The sequence below is a fragment of the Mobula birostris genome, chromosome 6, assembly GCF_030028105.1.
Source record: "Mobula birostris isolate sMobBir1 chromosome 6, sMobBir1.hap1, whole genome shotgun sequence".
Taxonomy (NCBI): domain Eukaryota; kingdom Metazoa; phylum Chordata; class Chondrichthyes; order Myliobatiformes; family Myliobatidae; genus Mobula; species Mobula birostris.
The window spans coordinates 32,580,505-32,601,904 of record NC_092375.1 but is presented as its reverse complement, the minus strand read 5'-3'; the positions used below and the strand labels follow the sequence as shown (position 1 = coordinate 32,601,904).

At 39.4% G+C, this 21,400-nt stretch overlaps 2 protein-coding genes across 17 annotated transcripts in view; one reads left to right on the top strand and one right to left on the bottom strand.

Annotated features, from left to right (window-relative positions):
• The window catches only part of cmss1 (cms1 ribosomal small subunit homolog), a 291,722-nt gene that overhangs the window by 81,428 nt on the left and 188,894 nt on the right, over positions 1–21,400 (bottom strand). Inside the window, exon 5 of one of the 16 annotated variants that reach the window (XM_072260146.1) lies at positions 15,820–15,867. The exons of the other annotated variants lie outside the window; for them this stretch is intronic. The gene's annotated coding sequence lies outside the window, so the exon portion shown is untranslated. The remainder of the gene's footprint in view (positions 1–15,819; positions 15,868–21,400) is intronic. 16 annotated transcript variants of the gene reach the window in all.
• Positions 1–21,400, top strand: part of LOC140199712 (filamin A-interacting protein 1-like) — a 152,223-nt gene that overhangs the window by 16,881 nt on the left and 113,942 nt on the right. The gene's annotated exons all lie outside the window — the stretch shown is intronic.

Below are 21,400 nucleotides of genomic sequence, written 5' to 3'. Positions count from 1 at the left end.
ATGAAATTTGTTAACTTTGCAGCAGCGGTACAGTGCAATACATGATAATAGAGAGAGATAAGAAAACTATGAATCACAGTAAGTATATACAGTATATCTATTAAGGAGTTAAATTACATAAGTACTGCAAAAAACAGGAAATAAAAAGTAGTGAGGTAGTGTTCATGGGTTCAATGTCCATTTAGAAATGTGATAGCAGAGGAGAAGAAGTTGTTCCTGAATCATTGAGTGTGTGCCTTCAGGCTTCTATACCTCCTTCCTGAAGGTAGCAATGAGAAGAGCGCATGTCCTGGATGGTGGAAATTCTTAATGATGGACGCCTCCTTTCTAAGGCACCACTCCTTGAAGATGACCTGGATATTATAGAGGCTAGTGCCCATGATAGAGCTGGCTAATTTTACAGCTCTCTGCAGCTTACTTCGAACCTACGCATTAGCCTCCCCATTCCAGACGATGATGCAGCCAGTAAAAATGCTCTCACCCGGTACAGCTGTAGAAATTTGCGAGTGTTTCTGGTGACATACCAAATCTCCTCAAACTCCTCATGAAACATAGCTGGTGTCTTGTCTTCTTTGTAGCTGCATCGATATGTTGGGTCCAGGGTTGGTCCTCAGAGATATTGACACCCAGGAACTTGAAATTGCTCACTCTCTCCTCTTCCGATCTCTCTACAAGGACTGGTGTGCATTCCCTCGTCTTACCCTTCCTGAAGTTTACGGTCAAATCCTGTTTGTTATTCATTGTCTTGCACAACTATATTATGTCCAATCTATATTACAAGATATATTTAAACTTGACAATGAAGGAAAGATCAATAAGCATGTCCTCTGTAGTTTTATCTTGTACCATCCTAAGTGGATAACTAGCACCTTTCTTGCAGGGCAGCAATGGCCAAAACCAGAGGTATCCATTCAAAGTGAGTGGAGGAAAGCTTAGAGGGGATACCAGAGGTAGTTTTTTTTATACTGAGAGTGCTGAGGGTCTGCAATGCACTGCTGGGATTTGTGGTTGACACAAATGGGACACTTAAAAGACTCTTAGGTACAAGGACGTAAGAAAAATGGAAGATTATAAGCTGTGAAGGAGGGAAGGGTTATATTGAATGTGGAGTAGATTTATATAGGTGAGCACAACATTGTAACCAAAGAGTCAGTACAATGAGAAGTCTGTGAAGGAGGGAAGGGTTATATTGAATGTGGAGTAGATTTATATAGGTGAGCAGAACATTGTAACCAAAGAGTCTGTACAATGCTGCACAGCGCTATGTTCTATTGCATTTGAGAATTAAAATCTAACCCTTTCCTCCCACATGATCCTGCATTCTTCTTTCGCTGCTCTACTATTTAAGTAAGAAAGAGAAGCTTACTAGAAACTTACTTTAGCCTCCACCTCTTGAGTGACTATAGCCCTGTCCACTCACACTACAGCCACTCCCACTACAGCCATTCCCACAATGGCTGTTCGCTTAAATCTAATTTCTTTTCCTTGACATAAGTGAAACTCACACACGAGACTTGCTCTTTTCAAAGATTCCCACTCTCGCACAGATCCCGCTCTCAACCCCCATGTGGGAAGAATCAGGATTTCTGGAGGAGACAAGCATCCAGAAACTCAATCTATTTTTTCCAGCTAGATGTAATTAAGAAACAACATTCCTTGGACAAAAGTTTGATAACAAACTTTACTTGACCATTTCAATTTGGTCTGCAAATTTAACCAGCATCTTCCAGCTGTAGGTTTGCCTGAAGTTCTGACAGGGTTTCCACATCAGATGCACAAAGGATATCATCATTTTTTAAAATTCATTTTTTGGAATGTACAGTAAATATCACTGACAAAGTCAATGCTCATTGCCCCTGTGCACAGTGGCTTGCTAAGTAATTTCAGAGATTATGTTATGAAAAAAACATATTAGACCCCATAAGATCACAAGACATAGGAGCGGAATTAGTCCATTGACCCATCGAGTCTGCAGTGCCATTCCATTATGGCTGATCCTGGATCCCACTCAACCCCATACACCTGCCTTCTCGCCATCTCCTTTGACCAATCAGGAAACTATCAGCTTTCGCCTTAAATATACCCACACACTTACCCTCCACCGCAGTCTATAGCAGAGCATTCCACAGATACACTACTCCCTGGCTAAAAAAATTCCTCCTTACTTCTGCTCTAAAAGGTTGCCCCTCAATTTTGAGGCTGTGCCTTCTAGTTCTGGATACCCCCACCACAGGAAACATCCTCTCTATAGCCACCTTATCTAGTCCTTTCAACATTTGATAGGTTTAAATGAGCACCCCCACCACCACCACATTCTTCTAAATTCCACTGAGTGTAGACCCAAAGCTACCAAACGCTTCTCATATGTTAACCCCCCCATTCCTGGAATCATCCTCATGAACCTCCTTTGGCCTCTCTCCAATGACAATACATCCTTTCTGAGATATGGGGCCTGAGTGCATCCTAACTAGTGCCTCAGCATATTCTCCTTGCTTTTATATTCTATTCACCTTGAAATAAATGCCAACATTGCATTTGCCTTCTTTAATATGCATTCAATTTGTAAATTAACCTACTGGGAGTCTTGCACAAGGACTCCTAAGTCCTTCTGCACCTCTGATGTTTGAATTTTCTCCCCACTTAGATAACAGTCTGCACTATTGTTCCTTTTACCAAAATGCATTGTCATACATTTCCCAACACTGTATTCCACCTGCCACATTTTTGTCGAAGTCCTGCTGCAATTACATTGGTTCCTCAGCACTACCTACCCCTCCATCTACCTTCAGATCATCCACAAACTTTGCCACAAAGCCACTAATTCCATTATCTAAACATTGACAAACAATGTGAAAAGTAGCAGTCCCAATACTGACCCCTGAGGAACACCACTGGTCACTGTCAGCCAACCAGAAAAGGCCCCTTTTATTCCCACTTGCTGCCTCCTGCCTCTCAGCCATTCCTCTATCCGTACCAGTAGCATTTCTGTAATGCCATAGGATTTTTATCTTGTTAAGCAGCCTCTTGTGTGGCACCTTATCAAATGCCTTCTGAAAATCCAGGTATGTTACATCCACTGCCTCTCCTTTGTTCACCCTGCTGGTTGCATTGTTGAAGAACTCTAACAGATTTGTCAAGCAAGATTTCCCTTAACAGAAACCATGCTGACTTTGACTTATTTTATCATTAGTCTCCAAGTATCCCGAAACCTCATCTTTAATAATAGACTCCAACACTCTCCCAACCATTGAGGCTAGACTAACTGGTCTATAATTTCCTTTCTTTTGCCTTCCTCCCTTCTTAAAGAGGGGAGTGACACTTGCCATTTTCCAGTCCTCTGGGACCATGCCAGAATCAAGTGATTCTTGAAAGATCATGAACAAAGAAACCGCTATCTCTTCAGTAACCTCGCTCAGAATTCTGGGATGTAGTCCATCTGGTCCAGGTGACTTATCCACCTTAAGACCTTTGAGTTTGCCTCACACTTTTTCTTTTATAATATCAATGGCAGTCATTCCTGCTCCCTGACACTCATGGATCTCTGGCATACTGCTAGTGTCTTCCATGGTGAAGACCGATGCAAATTACTTATTAAGTTCATCTGCCATTTCTTTGTCCCCTGTTACTATTTCACCAACATCATTTTCCAGTGGTCCAGAATCAACTCTCACCTCCCTTTTACTCTTCATATAATTAAAAAAACTTTCAGTATCCTGATTTATATTATTGGCTAGTTTGCCCTCATATTTCATCTTTTCCCTTAGAAACATAGAAAACCAACAGCATAATACAGGCAACACACATCAAAGTTGCTGGTGAACGCAGCAGGCCAGGCAGCATCTCTAGGAAGAGGTATAGTCGACGTTTCAGGTCTTGGCCTGAAACGTTGACTGTAACTCTTCCTAGAGATGCTGCCTGGCCTGCTGCGTTCACCAGCAACTTTGATGTGTGTTGCTTGAATTTCCAGCATCTGCAGAATTCCTGTTGTTAGCATAATACAGGCCTTCGGCCCACAAAGCTGTGCCGAACATGTCCTTACCTTAGAAATTACCTAGGGTTACCAAGAGCCCTCTATTTTTTGAAGCTGCATGTACCTGTCCAGGAGTCTCTTAAAAGACCCTATCGTGTCCGTTTCCACAACCATCGCCGGCAGCTCATTCCAGGCACTCACCACTCTCTGCGTAAAAAACTTACCCCTGATATCTCCTCTGTACCTAATTCCAAGCACCTTAAAACTATGTCCTCTCGTGCTAGCCATCTCAGCCCTGGGAAAAAGCCTCTGACTATCCACACGATCAATGCCTCTCATTATCTTGTACAACTCTATCAGGTCATCTCTCATTCTCTGTCGCTCCAAGAAACAAAGGCCGAGTTCACTCAACTTATTCTCATAAGGCATGCCCCCCAATCCAGGCAACATCCTTGTAAATCTCCTCTGCACCCTTTCTATGGTTTCCACATCCTTCCTGTAGTGAGGCCACCAGAACTGAGCACCAAAGTGAGAACAAAGTGAACCAAGTGGGGTCTGACCAGGGTCCTATATAGCTGCAACATTACCTCTCGGCTCTTAAACTCAGTCCCACAATTGATGAAGGCCAATGCTCCGTACGCTTTCTTAACCACAGAGTTAACCTGCGCAGCAGCTTTGAGTGTCCTATGGACTTGAACCCCAAGATCCCTCTGATCCTCCACACTGCCAAGAGTCTTACCATTAATACTATATTCTGCCATCATATTTGACCTACCAAAATGAACCACCTCACACTTATCTGGGTTGAACTCCATCTGCCACTTCTCAGCCCAGTTTTGCATCCTATCAATGTCCCGCTGTAACCTCTGACAGCCCTCCACACTATCTACAACACCTCCAACCCCTGTGTCATCAGCAAATTTACTAACCCATCCCTCCACTTCCTCATCCAGGTCATTTATAAAAATCACAAAGAGTAGGAGTCTCAGAACAGATTCCTGAGGCACTCCACTGGTGACTGACCTCCATGCAGAATATGACCCGTCTACAACCACTCTTTGCCGTCTGTGGGCAAGCCAGTTTTGGATCCACAAAGCAATTTCCCCTTGGATTCCATGCCTCCTTACTTTCTCAATAAGCCTTGCATGGGGTACCTTATCAAATGCCTTGCTGAAATCCATATACACTACATCTACTGCTCTACCTTCATCACTGTGTTTAGTCACATCCTCAAAAAATTCAACCTTCATACAGCTTTTTTAGTTGCCTTTTGTTGGATTTTAAAAGCTTTTCAATCATCCAACTTCCCACTCATTTTTGCTATCTTCTACGTCCTTTCCTTGGCTTTATGCAGTCCTTAACTTCCCTTGTCAGACACGGTTGTCAAGCCCTGCCACTTGAGAACTTTTGTGGAATATACCTATCCTGTGCCTAGTGAACTATTCCCAGAAACTTCAACCATTTCAGCTCTGCCATCATCCCCTTTGTATATTGCTGCAGAGAAACATTAAAGGCAAGGCCAAGTGAAGGTGACAGATATTTATTTCCCTTAAGGACATTATTGAATAATTTGGGTATTTATAATACTCAGATGTTTTTATGATCATTGTTACAAAGAGACTATTTTTTTTTTGTTTTAATTCCAGATTATTAACTGAATTGAAGTACCATGGCTGCTAGTACTAGTCCAGTGATTGTAATGTAAAATTTGACATCCAAAAAGCAGTCATTGTGGTCTTTTCCAGTGTGATCATTTCCAGGAAATCAGAGTCTAGTAATACAACCACTATCTCTTCCATACCTTAGATCCTTCAGCAACCATCTCCCAAATCCCTTGTAGGCCCTATGATTTCCCTGCCATTCTGAGGCCACAATGGAGTCTCTAATCTCCACACCACAGCAACATTTATTTACCTTAATGTGGGTCCCAAATCAGCTGGACTCCTATTAGCTCATCCTTGCCCCAGACTTAAATTAATCTGGTGAAGCCCCATGAGGGTTCAATTAATCTGGGCAACCATTCCCATCGCTCACTGAATACAGGCCCCTACTGATCAGATGACTTATTGGCTTGCCCAAATGATTCCCCATCCTGTTCTTCAACCAATTTGGCTGAGGTGACCTGATTGAACCAATGGTCACAGACCTTCACTTCCTCTGAAACTTACTTCAGTTCTAGGCTTATGAACATAGAACATAGAACATAGAATAGTACAGCACAGTACAGGCCCTTCGGCCCACAATGTTGTGCCGACCCTCAAACCTTGCTTCCCATATAAGCCCCCACCTTAGATTACTCCATATACCTGTCTAGTAGTCTCTTAAACTTCACTAGTGTACCTGCCTCCACCACTGACTCAGGCAGTGCATTCCACGCACCAACCACTCTCTGAGTAAAAAACCTTCCTCTAATATCCCCCTTGAACTTCCCACCCCTTACCTTAAAGCCATGTGCTCTTGTATTGAGCACTGGTGCCCTGGGGAAGAGGCGCTGGCTATCCACTCTATCTATTCCTCTTATTATCTTGTACACCTCTATCATGTCTCCTCTCATCCTCCTCCTCTCCAAAGAGTAAAGCCCTAGCTCCCTTAATCTCTGATCATAATGCATACTTTCTAAACCAGGCAGCATCCTGGTAAATCTCCTCTGTACCCTTTCCAATGCTTCCACATCCTTCCTACAGTGAGGTGACCAGAACTGGACACAGTACTCCAAGTGTGGCCTAACCAGAGTTTTATAGAGCTGCATCATTACATCGCGACTCTTAAACTCTATCCCTTGACTTATGAAAGCTAACACCCCATAAGCTTTCTTAACTACCCTATCCACCTGTGAGGCAACTTTCAGGGATCTGTGGACATGTACCCCGAGATCCCTCTGCTCCTCCACACTACCAAGTATCCTGCCATTTACTTTGTACTCTGCCTTGGAGTTTGTCCTTCCAAAGTGTACCACCTCACACTTCTCCGGGTTGAACTCCATCTCCCACTTCTGCATCCTATCAATCTCTCTCTGCAATCTTTGACAATTGTCTACACTATCTACAACACCTCCCACCTTTGTGTCATCTGCAAACTTGCTAACCCACCCTTCTACCCCCACATCCAGGTTGTTAATAAAGATCACAAAAAGTAGAGGTCCCAGAACAGATCCTTGTGGGACACCACTAGTCACAATCCTCCAATCTGAATGTACTCCCTCCACCACCACCCTCTGCCTTCTGTAGGCAAGCCAATTCTGAATCCACCTGGCCAAACTTCCCTGGATCCCATGCCTTCTAACTTTCTGAATAAGCCTACCGTGTGGAACCTTGTCAAATGCAAGTCAATGAAGATGAAAGCAGGTAACGTTGAAATGATTGAGGATAAGCTGTTAAAGATGGAACCTGTTGAGACAGAAGCTAGTGCAATGGAAATATACAGAGAGGTACATGATCAAAGCAGTCATTAGTAGCCACTGCAAAGACAGCTCAGCCACCTAACTAAGGGCACTATTGTTGCCAAGCAAAGTGTCCTGTGATTCATTAGATTAATTTATAACAGAGGAGAAAGGACTGGTTGAAACTATCGAATTACTTTTAAAAGAAGTGCAAGAGATGTATTTCGGTTTGCTGAGAAAGCTGGTTCAGTCTGAATGTGAGTTTCATGTAAATCCATATAGCTGCTTCTGTGCAACTTATCTAGTTTCTGAAGCTTTCATCATCAGAGTACAGTGAACTACTTCTCCTAGAATCAAACTATTTATAAATGAAAAGGAACTCCCAAGTTTAGCAACCCATTACTCTGGAAAAACTCCAGTTATGGCTTCTGACATGACAAATATATATCTGTTATTTTAATCTTCTTTCCACTTCATATCATGCCCAGCTTCCAGGCAACAGTTCTGAGGCAAACAGAATCAAACAGTAATTCTTGGCACCTGAAACACTTTGTTTCACATAGCAACCAGCAACAAAATGTTCCTTTTCTCTTTAGGATCTGACAGCCCTAAATATAGCAAAGGAAAATTGCAAAGGTTGCATGTCAAACGCATTGAGCATACAGCAATTAGTGAGTGAATCCACATTTGGTTGTGACACTGTCTGAGGTTGCCACTTTTAACTAAACTCAACTATATTACAAGGCATACAATGTTGCCAATGAAGAAATGAGATGTAAGCACACATTTCTGTTTCTATTTTGTGATATTCAGCACTATAGAGATGTTTATTTATTAATTTAAAAAGTGGAAGACTGATTGTCAATGTTTATTAGTGCAGAGAAATAAACTTGTAACTAAAAAAATTAAAACCAAACTTTATATTATTATAAGAGCATAATTAGATGAATAATAAATTGATTATTCTATTACAGGATCCAAATTGTGTCAAATTGATCTTGATTTGTCTTTTAATGAGCATAAAGTCAAAACACATTCTTCCTTCTTAATACATTACAGTGCACTAGATTACAAATAGCCAGTCACTATGTTAAACGATAAGGAGTTAACTGTTTAAAAGTGAGGTGAATGGGAGTCTCGACTTTTGGAGTTACTAGTGGCTTAAAGTATGTCACTAAAAGGCTTATTTCATAAGAAAACCAAATAAGTTATCAATTGGGCCAGGAAATACAGCCAAGGCTAGTAAAAGACAAGTTAGAGCCTTTTTTAAGCAACGCACATCAAAGTTGCTGGTGAACGCAGCAGGCCAGGCAGCATCTCTAGGAAGAGGTACAGTCAACGTTTCAGGCCGAGACCCTTCGTCAGGACTCAGCCGTTTTTTAAAGTTACACAAAGTGATCAATATTTAAAAGGCAACAGTAGTGGAAGGAAGTAAATTCGCAGAATCACTTAAAGCTGAATTGGATTCCGCTGAGGAGGTTTTAAATTTAAACTTCTTTTCAGTGGATAAACAAAGATGAGCACAACTGGCTTTTTTCCTTATCTGTAAAGTGATTTTATCTTGATTAATTGTGTTATGATTTTGCCCAGCAATGCATCCAGAATTGAATGAGTAGGAATTTCCCTTAACAAATTATTGCCTAATCTGAAGGTATCTTCTACAGCACCCATCGTAAAATGCAGTCTGTCTTCCGCACTGTCTGAGACTAAACTAGACGACATCTGACCTAAAGTTGGACACTACCAAACTGGCCTATTTCCGATCCAAATATTGCCCAATTGTATCACTATTTCCCAGTTTATCTCACAACTGATTAAATGTTTTGTTGTTTGTATCCAAACTTGGACCAAGCTGCAATTATGGATCATTATCCATTGCAAGCCACAGACTCCCACAGCCATCTTGACTATATTCCACCCTATTCTACTTCCTGTAAAGCCTCCATACCATGTTTTGTTTTCTGTTCTTCTGAAGATATCTTACACACCTGTACTTTTTTCTCAAATGTTGCTCCTCCTTCACCATTGAAAAGAATGTCGATCACATCCATTCTTTCTCCTTACCCAACAGTTCTACTCTCATCCAGAACAAGAATGTCCTCTTTGTCCTTTTCTTCCATTCTACCATCCTCCATATTAAACAAATTATCCACCATAGTTTTTGGCAGTCCAACCTCGTACCCCTACCAGATGCTTTTCATCTCCTCTCCTCTTTCAGAGATAGTTCTCTTTGGAATTTCTGGCTCACTTTTCTGTCTCTGCAATCACTCCTTAGTTTCTCGAATCACTTTGCATACAATGCAACACACACAAAATGCTGGAGGAACTCAGCAGGCCAGGCAGCATCTATGGAAAAGGATAAACAGTCAACATTTCGGGTCAAGACCTTTCACAGGACAGGAAAAGATGAGAAGTCAGAGTAAGAAGGTGGGAGGGTATAAAAAGATACTTTTTCCTCCTCAGCCCTTTTTCAGTTATCTTAAGGAACCACTACTCTCTCCAGATGAAACTGCCATTCACCTGCATTGCTCAGATATATTGCATTCACCGTTCAGAACATGGTTTCCCACATAGTAATCGAAAAGTCAAAAAAAAACCTTGAAAGCTTAAATATAAACAGTTGGGAAGTACTCAACAGTCAGGCAACTTCTGTGGAGAGTATGACATAAGAACTCAAGCATACCCTCAACTTCTTGTCCTTTCTTTAAATTTATGTATCTCCATTTTAAATACTTCCAGTGATCTTCTCCCTCCGACCACCTGGGGCAGAGAGTTCTACAGATTCACCACCCTTTGCAAAAAGAAATTCCTGTACATCTCAGTTTTAAATAGATGCCTCCTCATCTTCTAGCTATGTCTCCTTGACTTGGTAGATATATTCAGAATTCTTGAGTTATTTGTGATGTCACGTGATCGGCAACAATGAATATACCCAGTCAGGATTTATAAACAAACAAGCATTTATTAAACCCTGATAAACAATGAAAAAAAAAATGAAAACCCTAACTGGAAGTAAACAGCTATGCGGCCATTCAGTAAACCGCTACTCAGTACTAGTTCTTAAAGCGATAAATGCGAAACCAGTTCTTAAAGCGATAAATTCAAACACAGTTTCGTGAATGGTAAATTTTAGAGTCCAAGAGATTTATATAGTCAATTAGGAGAGACTTTCATGAAGTAACGAATTCCTCGAAGACACGACGTCACTGCCACTCCCAGCCAGATCCTGCCTTGTCCACAGGATTCACGACTACGGAAGTAAAACGGTTTTCAAGGCACTGACCTTCCTCCTCCGTAGAATAGATCCTGCACAGCCTTTTCTACCACTTTTAGCAGAGGCTATCTCATACAGATCACTCTTTCTTGAACGAATTGAATAAGGGTCGATCCTTTCCAAACCCGTCGAGCGTTTCCTTCCAGGTCCCGTCTTCACTCTCCAATGTTACTGAAAAGATACATTAACAAACCTGGCAGCGATTGGTCAAACTGCCGGCCCAGTACTTCTGTACCTTACAATAGAAGATAAAACCCCGTTTAAAATCAAAACTGCGTCATAATGCAAATACGCAGCGGAGCAGAGTATCTCATTGACATTCTAACTGGAAAACTAACTGCGTCTGTCTGTCTGTATCTTGTTTTACGGCGGTTGGCATCCAGCTTAATGGTGCATTACCACCACCCTCAGCTCCGGAATGTGCACTAGACATATATTCTAAATCGCTTCACCCAATCGCGCGCACACACACACACACACACACACAAACCTACACTTCACCCTCCCATCTTTGACCATCCTAGTACCCTATTCCTGTTTATCCGTCATATCCTATAAAAAACCCCTGTACCCCTTAAAAACGCTAAAAATACCCGGACTTGTGCTCTCTCACCCATGCCCAGCAACCCTTTTAATGTGAATTCCTGCACCCCCAATTCCCTTAATTTAGTTCTCATCATCTCTCTCTGTATCCCATACTTCCTGCAACACAAAACTACATGTTCTACTGGCTCCTCTTCCTGACAACTAACTGCGTTATAAGGGGTCTTCCCTTTTATACCCGTGGTGAACATGTCATCACGTGACCTCACATCGGCAGGAAAATTACATCAGGTGACCTCCAAAAGACCATTACATCATTCTCACAAGAAAGTCACAAGATCTCCATGAGGTATGTAACAGTGATCGTCTCTAAATTAAGGAAACCAAATGATAATTGTCCAACAGAACACCTCTGGCTCAGACGGCAATCACAAAGTTGAGCTTCCAGTTGTCATTCACTGTAAGTCACTACCTCATTCTCGATCTGATTTCTGTGTTTGACATCATACACTGTTGCAACAAACTTCAATGCAAGCTTGAGCAGTAGTAGCTTCCACTTCTGAAAGACATATCACAGCCTTTCAAAACTAACAATGAATTCAACAAAACGCCATTCTAGTCAGCCTCTCACATTTCCAGCATTCATTTTCTCCCCATCTTCCCTCTGGTAATTTCAGTTTTATTCCTTTCCTCCTATTTAAAGATTTGCAGAACTGTTTTCTCTGACCTTTATTATCAACGAAGTACCCACTATATGTATTGTCTTCAATTATTCTTGAAGCGAAAAGAGCTAGAGATTCTGTAGTTACTGCACATAATGTGATTACACTGGTGATTGCAATTCTCTAGATTGGAGGACTTTACTTAAAGGGAAATTGATTAGGCTGAGCTTGTTTTCCCAGAGCGAAGGAAGCAGAGGGGTGACCTGCCAGATGTACATAAGATTATGAGAAGTATAGATAAGATGGATAGTCAAATCTTACTCCCTTCGTAGGGGTATCAAAAACAAGATGGTATAAGATTAAAGGTAGAGGAAAGAGATCTAAAGAGGATCTGGCGTTAAGATTTTTACACAGGGAGATTGAAAACTTAAATGTGCAATCAGAAAAAGTGATGGAATCAGGTACAATTATTATGTTTAAGAAGCATTGAGCCAAATACTTAAATAGGTAAGTGATGAAAGAATACAGAACTAGTGTGAGCAAATTGGATTTGTGTGGATGAGCAAAAAGGTCAGCATAGATGTGGTGGCCTACATTGAGTTGTACCGCTGTATGACTCTTTAAGCATCTCTATTTAGGTTGTAAAGAAGTGCACCAGCTGAAACATCATAGGTGTGGAGAGTACAAATGAACAAAACCTTCATAGTCTATATATCTGAGTTCTGCTCCTTCTGCAAAGAATTTGCTAGAGATATTACTCACATTATTTAACACTCTGCAAAATAGCCGTTCAAGACACATATTTTCTTCTGAAGGTTTAATACAAATGTTTGATATTTTAGTCAGAGGCAGCTGAATGTATGCTTCTATTAAGCACTCCTCAGACTCCAGACAATCAGTAGGATTGCATGTAATTATCATGAATCTAAAATCAGATTTTTTCATAAACTTCCAGGATCTGATGATCTATAAGCCCAAATAATAAGTGAAAATTGGTGTGATATTGGCAGCAAATCCAATTTTGAATAATTGGATAGTTTGTCGTGAACACCATGTATGTCATTTTGTAAATAACTAAGGTTTATACAAAATTGGCAAGTGTATTACAATTATAATATTAATTAAAACACAGGGAACAGTGCTGCATACTTTTGGATCCAGGCTTTACAGAATACTATTATATGCAGTCAAATAAGTCTTGATATATTTTAAAAAGCAATTTATCATACTAATGCTACACTTCCAAATATAATGATGCCTGTTCAATGCATTAACTAAATTTCTTTCCCTGTTTTTTTTCTACAGTTGACACCTACAATATGCCACCACATGTCATTTTCAAATAGGAAGTGAATGGTTCTCTATTTTGACCAAGTTATTTTGTATGAGTGCATTGCAGAAGGTGGCAACAAAGTAGATATGGAGGTAAAAAATGCGATGGCATATTTGTTTTCATCAGTTGAGGTGTTGAGTATAAACGTTGGGAAGGTATCTAAGCAGCTTTGCGGAAGTTTGGTCACAACATTTAAAATATTGTGTGTATCTCCGGTTTCTGCATTACAGGAAAGGTGTTGAGACTTCAGAGGGGGTGCACAAGAAGTTCACCAGGATGTTGCCTGGATTAGAGACTACTCACAAAAAAGGAAAGGCTGGGCAAGTGTGAATTGTTATCTTGAGTCTCAGGGCTGAAGGGGCAATCTGACAGAAGTATGTATAGAATATTATGAGGAGCACAGATAAGGTGTATAGGCAAGAGTTTGAATTTAAACAATAAAGCTTACTTCTTGTATAACATTTTTCAAAACCTCAGGACATACGTACTAAGTTTTTCCTAACTTTTTTTACCATTCAACTGGACAAATAAGTTGTGAGCAGCAATGTCTTGCAGAAACCAATAGTTTGGTGCAATGTTATCCGAAGAACAATATTAGGCCAAACTTCAGGTTTAGTTCCTGCTTTTTTAATAATAATGAAGACTTTTTTCCTCCTCCTTTTTAAGGGCTGGATGTAACCTTGGTTTAATGTTCAAAGTACATTTATTATCGAAGTATGTATACATTATACAACATTGAGATTAGTCTCCTAATACAGTCAGGAAACTAAGAAACCCAGAAGAACCTGTAAGAAAAACGACCGTTCTGAACTGTACTCCACAAAGAGAGTCTGACATCCATAGTTCAGTGCAGAGCCGAGTAAACGTCACAGAGCTGCAAATTGAACTGAATTGGCCCCTCCCTTGCCTCAGGCCCAGACACCCTGTCCTTTTTAATCTCGCTCGGCACATAAATTATCATCCAAACATCAGGTTCAGCTGCTTCGGTATGCTGTGGCGTCTGGACCCTGCTGCCTCAGTTCGACCTTTACCCAACTTTTCCAATTCAGCCCAGCGCTTAAATCAGTTGGACCTTGGTCTTCCTCACTCTCAGCAATGGGCCCACTGCCTTGCCTTGCCTCAGTTCTGCCACATCAAATTGCCTCCAAGTTCAAGTCCAGGGCGAAGTTACAGACTGCTGGATGCGATAATCATTTGCCATAAGAAGAGTGAGTAACAAAGTATTCAGTTAAAAAAAGGATCTAGTGCTTTCCCAACGTATGTGACAAATAGTAGTAGTAGTAGTCGTACTTTATTGATCCCGGGGGAAATTGATAAACTCTTCTTGGGCTTCAAGCCAGGTAAAGGTATCGATTATAACCTAGGTTTCAATGACAAACTCTGCCATCTTCTTCAACGACGATGCCTGGGCAAGTCTAGTCTGGTGGTATTTAGTTGTGTTCCTTGTTTCATCAGCCACCAGCCAGAAGTCACTGAGATCCACCAGCATCACCTTAAACCAGAAGGTCAAATGCAAAGGATGGTCAACTCATGCGCAACAGAATTAGCTTTTTCAAATTGTTCATACAAATTGTTATTGTTCCCATGAATATTTATTGAAAGATGTACAGTCTTGATTAATACATTTAAAAGCTACTTTGTAGATAGGAAACCAAACACATTCAACATATTATGCAAGAGCATTCCAGCTCTCAGAATTAGTATGGCTAGGGAGAAAGTAGCAAAGCTGAAGACTGTGCTGCATATGGTAGGATGCAGCTTGTTTATTTCTAATACAAGTAGAATAGATGGTAAGTGATCTTGGGAATATAACGCAGATATTCACTAAAACATCTAGTAATATTAAACCTTTTTTGATTAAAAAGATTAAAAATATATTTAAAAACGCATGAAACATATGTTTCTGACAAATTAACAATTAACTCTGAACTGCCACTCTCATGTAATTTTTCTTTCCTAAATAAGTAATTGGTGATATTCTAACATTTTCCTTTTATGGGGGTTATTTGTGCTATTTTAATTACTTCCTCTTGAATAGGTACCTATTATTTGGTAAATACACTCAATGGCCACTTTATTAGGTACACCTGTACATCTGCTCATTAATGCAAATATCTAATCAGTCAATTATGGAGCAGCGACTCACTGCCTAAAAAAAAGAGATGCAGACACGACCAAGAGGTTTGGTTGTGGTTCAGACCAAACATCAGCATGGGGAAGAAATGTGAGTTAAGTGACTTTGACTGTGGAATGATTGTTGGTGCCATATGGGGTGGTCTGAGTATCTCAGAAACTGCCGATCTTCTGGGATTTTCACGCATGGCAGTCTCTAGAGTTCAGAGAATGGTGTGAAAAACAAAAAAAAAAAAATCCAGTAAGCGGCAGTTCTGCGGGCGAAGAAACCTTGCTAATGAGAGAGATCAGAGGAGAATGGCTAGACTGGTTCAAGTTGACAGGAAGGTGACAGTAAATCAAGCAGCCGAGTGTTACAACAGTGGCATGCAGAAGAGTAACTCTGAACGCACAACACATTGAAGCTTAAAGCAGTAGAAGACCACACCGAGTTCCACTCATGTACCTAATAACCTGGCTATTAACATTATTTCAACTTCAAGAATGAGAGAACTGAAAAACATTCCCCACTGAGAATGTACTCACTGAGTGCATTTGGAGCTTTGGAATCCAGTTACTCCGAATTACGGAAACCTAACCATTAAAACCGTTAAAAAAAAGTGATTATTAGTGAATACCCTTTATCACTTGCACATTATCTAAGAATTCACATTACATGAAGCATTGCACCTCCAAGAGACCAGATGGGCAATTTGTTTCCAATATTATCAAGTTGACATTAGGATGCCTGTAGGCCAAAAAGTGTTTTTGTTTCTTCCTCATATTTTAAGACATTTTTGCTTTATTAGATAGAACAGAAGATCGAAAGGGAAAACAAATGAACAGAAGTACTTAACATTTCTCTAGTAATAGCAAATTACTAAGCCTATAGATTTACTCAGTCACATTGCCATAACAAATTCATCATACTTCCGTCACCATATAGGGGTGTACATAAAAATCCAGGCAATTCATCTTTTGATTACTAAACATCAAGTGCAAAAACACATTATGTTGATACAGCATTACACTGATGGAACATTTATAGATTTTTAACATGATACATAAATTATCATTCAGGGAGACAATATATTAAAATTTATATATTTGTCAATCCAAATTATTTTACTGAATATAAACAGAAAATGCCCGAAGCAATCATTAAGCCAACAACATCTGTGGAAAGAAAAAGAGAACCAGATACAACAGTAGTGTTTAAGAGATATGAAGGCAGACATGCAAAGAGGCAGAGTTTTAGTGAGATACACACCATGTGATTAGTTAAATTGCTATGATGGTTAGTACAGTGATATTCCTGAGTGCCACTGTGGGATGTTACGCTCTCAGTTAAAGCTTCTGATTTAAAAACTTACATCAGAACTGGAAAATGAGAAGCACATTAATTGTAAGTTGCAATACGGATGCGGGTGGGACGTACACAACAAAGGGGGTGTCTCCAATTGGAAGAAGTCAGGATGGCCATGGTGATTTTGCTATTTACGATCAGGGCAAGAGACAAAACAAACAAAAAGAACACGTAAAAGAAGTGAAATGCAGAGCTGGTACTGAGACCTAAAACCAATGGGAGAATGCTGGACGTACCCTTGTAATCAGGGAAATCCAGAAGGGAAGGGAAGGGTGAGGGTTGGACGATGTAAAATGAAGAGCAGCGTGGAAATTGGTAACAGAAGTGATGGAATTTTTGTTATCTGTGTGAATGGAGGAAGCAATATCAATGCTGTTGTCAATGAACTTTGAAAAAAAGTTCCGGGTGGGTGGTAGAGTGGGACTGAGTGAAACAAGGCCTTTCCATGTATTTCAGTGAACCCCTATTACTGTCACAATATTCAATTCCTGCCAGTAGATGTAGCTAGAATACTGTGCAAAATATGAAAAATATACAGGTCATAAAACACAAAAAATAAAAAATTTGAAAATAAAACTTAAAATCTCAGGAAAAGTACTGAAGAATATTAAAAAAAATTGGAAACAATTGTTACCAGTCTAGGTATGACAATGCAGATGTGACAGACTTGAACTATTAGTTCCGATACCAATAAATTCACTGTGCATTTTGAATTTTTTTGAACTCTATTACAAATTGCTGACCATATTACCTGCAGACAGAAATAATTTGCCTTGGAAGTTTTACAGTCTGCAACAAATAAAATAGTAAACAGTTTGATGGAAGTTCTATCTCATGTATAACAAATTAACCCTAATCCAAAACAACTGCTCTTGTTGCTTAATGATAACAGCAGTAAAAAGATTAAGCTTAAAATTAACCTGATATGATCACAAACAATTACAGCAAAGGCCAGAAAATTCCCCAAGGCACAAATGGCAGACTCCAGTAAAATTAAATTATGTAGATAAACATCGAGCCTAAAAATTGCTCCATGTATTTTTTTGGCACTTAAAGAATTGTGGGTTAATTTTGTCTTTGGTATTTAAATATATGTTTAATAATGCACTAATGATTAGAGAAAATTATATTCAGAGGAGCAAAGAGATATTTGTATTTTAGTTATCTTTGGGAAGCCGAATCCTCATCAGTAACAAGAAAGCATACCTAAAACACTCAGATTGTTCCAAATGTTTTCTACCCAATTCAGTAACTTTTGAACAGCATTCACTGATGTAATGCAGAGAAATTAAATTTATGATGCTCCAGAACAGAAAATAAAAAACTAATTCTGAAATTCAGATCTTGTGGACATTAGGTAGATGCTTTACTGAACAGTCCACAAGAACAAGAAGTCATATAAGAATTCAGGAACATTTTTCAGGAAATGAAGTGACGAAGTGACAAAATCCGGATGCCCAATGTATTAACTCAAGACTCTTCAGCCACATAATAAGTTGATTTTGTCATAATTAAATCAACCCAGGGGCTTAAAGGAAGGAAAGAAATGAATAGTTTTATCTTCAGATTTTTTACTATTACTCAGAAAGCATCTTGCTTACTTTCTTTATTGAAAAGCAACATAGCATTTTAGAATCAGAGGGAGCCTTTTAGAAACCTGATAACATTAATAGATTAGAGAAAGTAACCTGAAACAATAATATCAGATATGAAAGGGCAACTAGATTGGGAAGGACTGATCCACATTTGTGAATGTTAAACTTGGGATATGAATTAGGAGGGCTTTTTCCCTTAACATATTGATTGTGCTCAGCATCTGGATTGCACTTTCAGGAAGTGTGGTTTAGGCTAATTAAGTACCTGTGGTGATGAACGATGCTTCAAACTACGTACTTTGTTTCCTCTATATGTCTAAAATCTGCCCATAAGCATCTGCCTCTTCTATCATTTTTTTTTCAAAGCTCCCTGACCTTATACCTCAATCATCTACTCTAGTTTTGAATGTCCAAAGGCATTTGGCATAGATATCCTCCCAATATAAATTCCCCCCAGAATAGTTCTCTTAATTTACACAGATTAAATCTGTGTTTAAAACTGCTAGACATCTCTTCCATGTTAGGCATTTCCCTGAAGTGCCAAATAATATTTCTGTGGCTGACTACCATGACTAAATGATAAAACAAGGCTGTGTTAGGACACTAAGGTGGATGCAAGAGTCCTTGTTACTATTTTAAAGAAGTGTGGGGCATCATAGTATTTATCCTTCAGCCAACATCTATAAACAGATTAAAAATTAAAAACTGCAGATGCTAGAAAGCTAACATCAAATCATGCTGGAAACATCCAGTAAGTTAGGCAGCACTTATGGTAGAAGAAACGAAGTTTCCAGTTGAAGACCCTTTGACTTGAAGTAGTGTTTCTCTTTCCAGATATTACCTGACCTGTCTAATGTTTCCAGCAATTTCCATTTATATCATCAACAGATTATCTGGTCATTATCACATTATTGTCTGCAGAAGCTTGCTGTGTGGCAATTGGCAATTACACTTCTATATTAGGACAGTGACCACATTTCATTGAATTTCGGGAAACTCGAGGTCAAGGTGCACGATTCATTAATGCAAGACTTCCTCTTTTTGTTCATCTATTCACAGAAGCTCAAGTATTCAAAATGGTAAATTTAAATACTACACTATGAAAACAGGTACATAGAGTTCTTCAACAGACACTAGATTACCCTTAATGCACATTATTCATAAAAAATTTCCTTTATCCATAGCAGGCTTCTTCAAGCAGCTGAACCACAACCAATGTATTCTTAGAAGCACTCTGAAGCCAAATTTCATTCACAGCTGAGCAGTAAATTTCAATTTAATCTCAGGCAGCCCTTCAACTACCTTGGCCAATTGAACTACCTTGGCCAATTGACCATTTTTCCAAATGTGCAGTTTTGGATGCCCCAATATACAAAGGTCTTGGGACCATAGAAAGCATGCAGTGGTAGGCCAGTAACAAGGTAAGGAAACAACTGCTTATATTGACACTTCGAAGGTACTCAAAAAGACAAAGGACTTGCAGTTGTATTGCACCCCCAGCCTCTGGGTATTCCAATGTGTTTTAACAATGGATGAAGTATTTTGCAAAGTATAAGTGTAGCAGTTATGATGACCAAATTGAGCAACAATTTGATCATGATGATAAACTCTTGACCAATGTTAAATGATAGACACATATTGGCTCAATAATGTTCCCGCTATCTTAAAAATAGTGTTCAGTGAGCAGACTTGGCTTTGGTACAATATCTTATTTGAAAAGCAATGTCTCTTACGGAACAGTACTCCCCCTGTAATGCAATAGATTGCCAGCATAAACTAGAATGTTTCCACAAATAAGGACCAGCGGAGACTTGAGGGGCTTTCAGAATGTCTAATGGTCTTATGGGAACATGTTCTTTTTCTGGTCCAAGAACCAATGACGAGACTTTAAGAGGAGGTTTAAAACAGGCTTTGTGTACACAGCATTGAACATTTTGCCACAGAAAAAGGGTGAGATAAAGACTAATGTAGGTTTAAAGGAGACTAGAGAGAGGGCTTTGGTAGCAGAAGTGGGATTGACGTGGGATTCTTCCAGGTAATTGTTATCACAGTTAAAGTAGTTTCCTTCTGAATTCTAAATTGTTTTAATTGAATAGATTTGATAGTTAGCGGAATCCTTGGACAAAAAAAGATACCGAAATGTTGATAGGTTCTATTACACCTCTGTCTAATTTTGCATACTACATTTTTATTGGGATTAATAATAATTATTTTAATTCAGACAATGAATTATCCAGATAGATCTGGGATGAGATCGTTAGTTATACAGTATAATTTGTTTTTGGCAAGTGGAATAAAATGTACTTGTTTGGGCAAAGACTGGCAGCTTGAGTCTATCTTATGTATGCACTGAAATTTTATGCTTTCAAGCTTATCTTTAGAACAGTTTGGGGAACTGCATTTCCCAAAAAATTCTGCCATTTGGACTGACATAAATAATCATAATGAAGATCAAGCTAAACTGCATGTTGGGGCACAAACAAATGATGTCCACCTGGGCAAGAGTTCAATGAGAGGCACTGAATTGATGGCAAAGGCACAAAGTTTCTAACAGGGACTACAGCCTTCCCAGTGCTTAAATAGTTTAAAACAGATGGTGAAAATGCACCGACTTGGACAATAATTATCTGGGATGAGAATTTAAAAGGACAGTGTTGTGTGATGTTTCAAAGTTAAAAGAGGATGAAGTGATCAAGGCGTCAAAGACTGCATGGAGTTTGAAGAGTAAGAGACTAGGCAAATGTTTTTCAGGAAAGCACCTCAATTTAACTGAAGCACTTCAGTACAATAGTCATTGCAGATCTAGGTGAAAATGGAGAGAACGGTACATCTACAAACTGAGGAAAGTGAAAACAAATGGAAATAATAGTTTGCAAGAACAGTGTTGAATTGTGTTTTGAGATATGGGCACACTTAATCTTTCCTGTACTTACTACCTAAAAGGTATAAATAATCAAAATTACCAACAGAAATAAAATTGATTATTTATTTAATTTTATAAAAGGACCCTGTCCATGTACGGTATTTCATGAATCTTCATTTTACCAAAGTTTAGTACATTCAAAAATGTAATGGTGTGCAAAGCAAACTTGCCTTTAATTTCTCCAGCAGTCTGTCTTGGAGATAACTATCCTTCTGGGTATGTGAGGCCATTGACTTAGAAAGA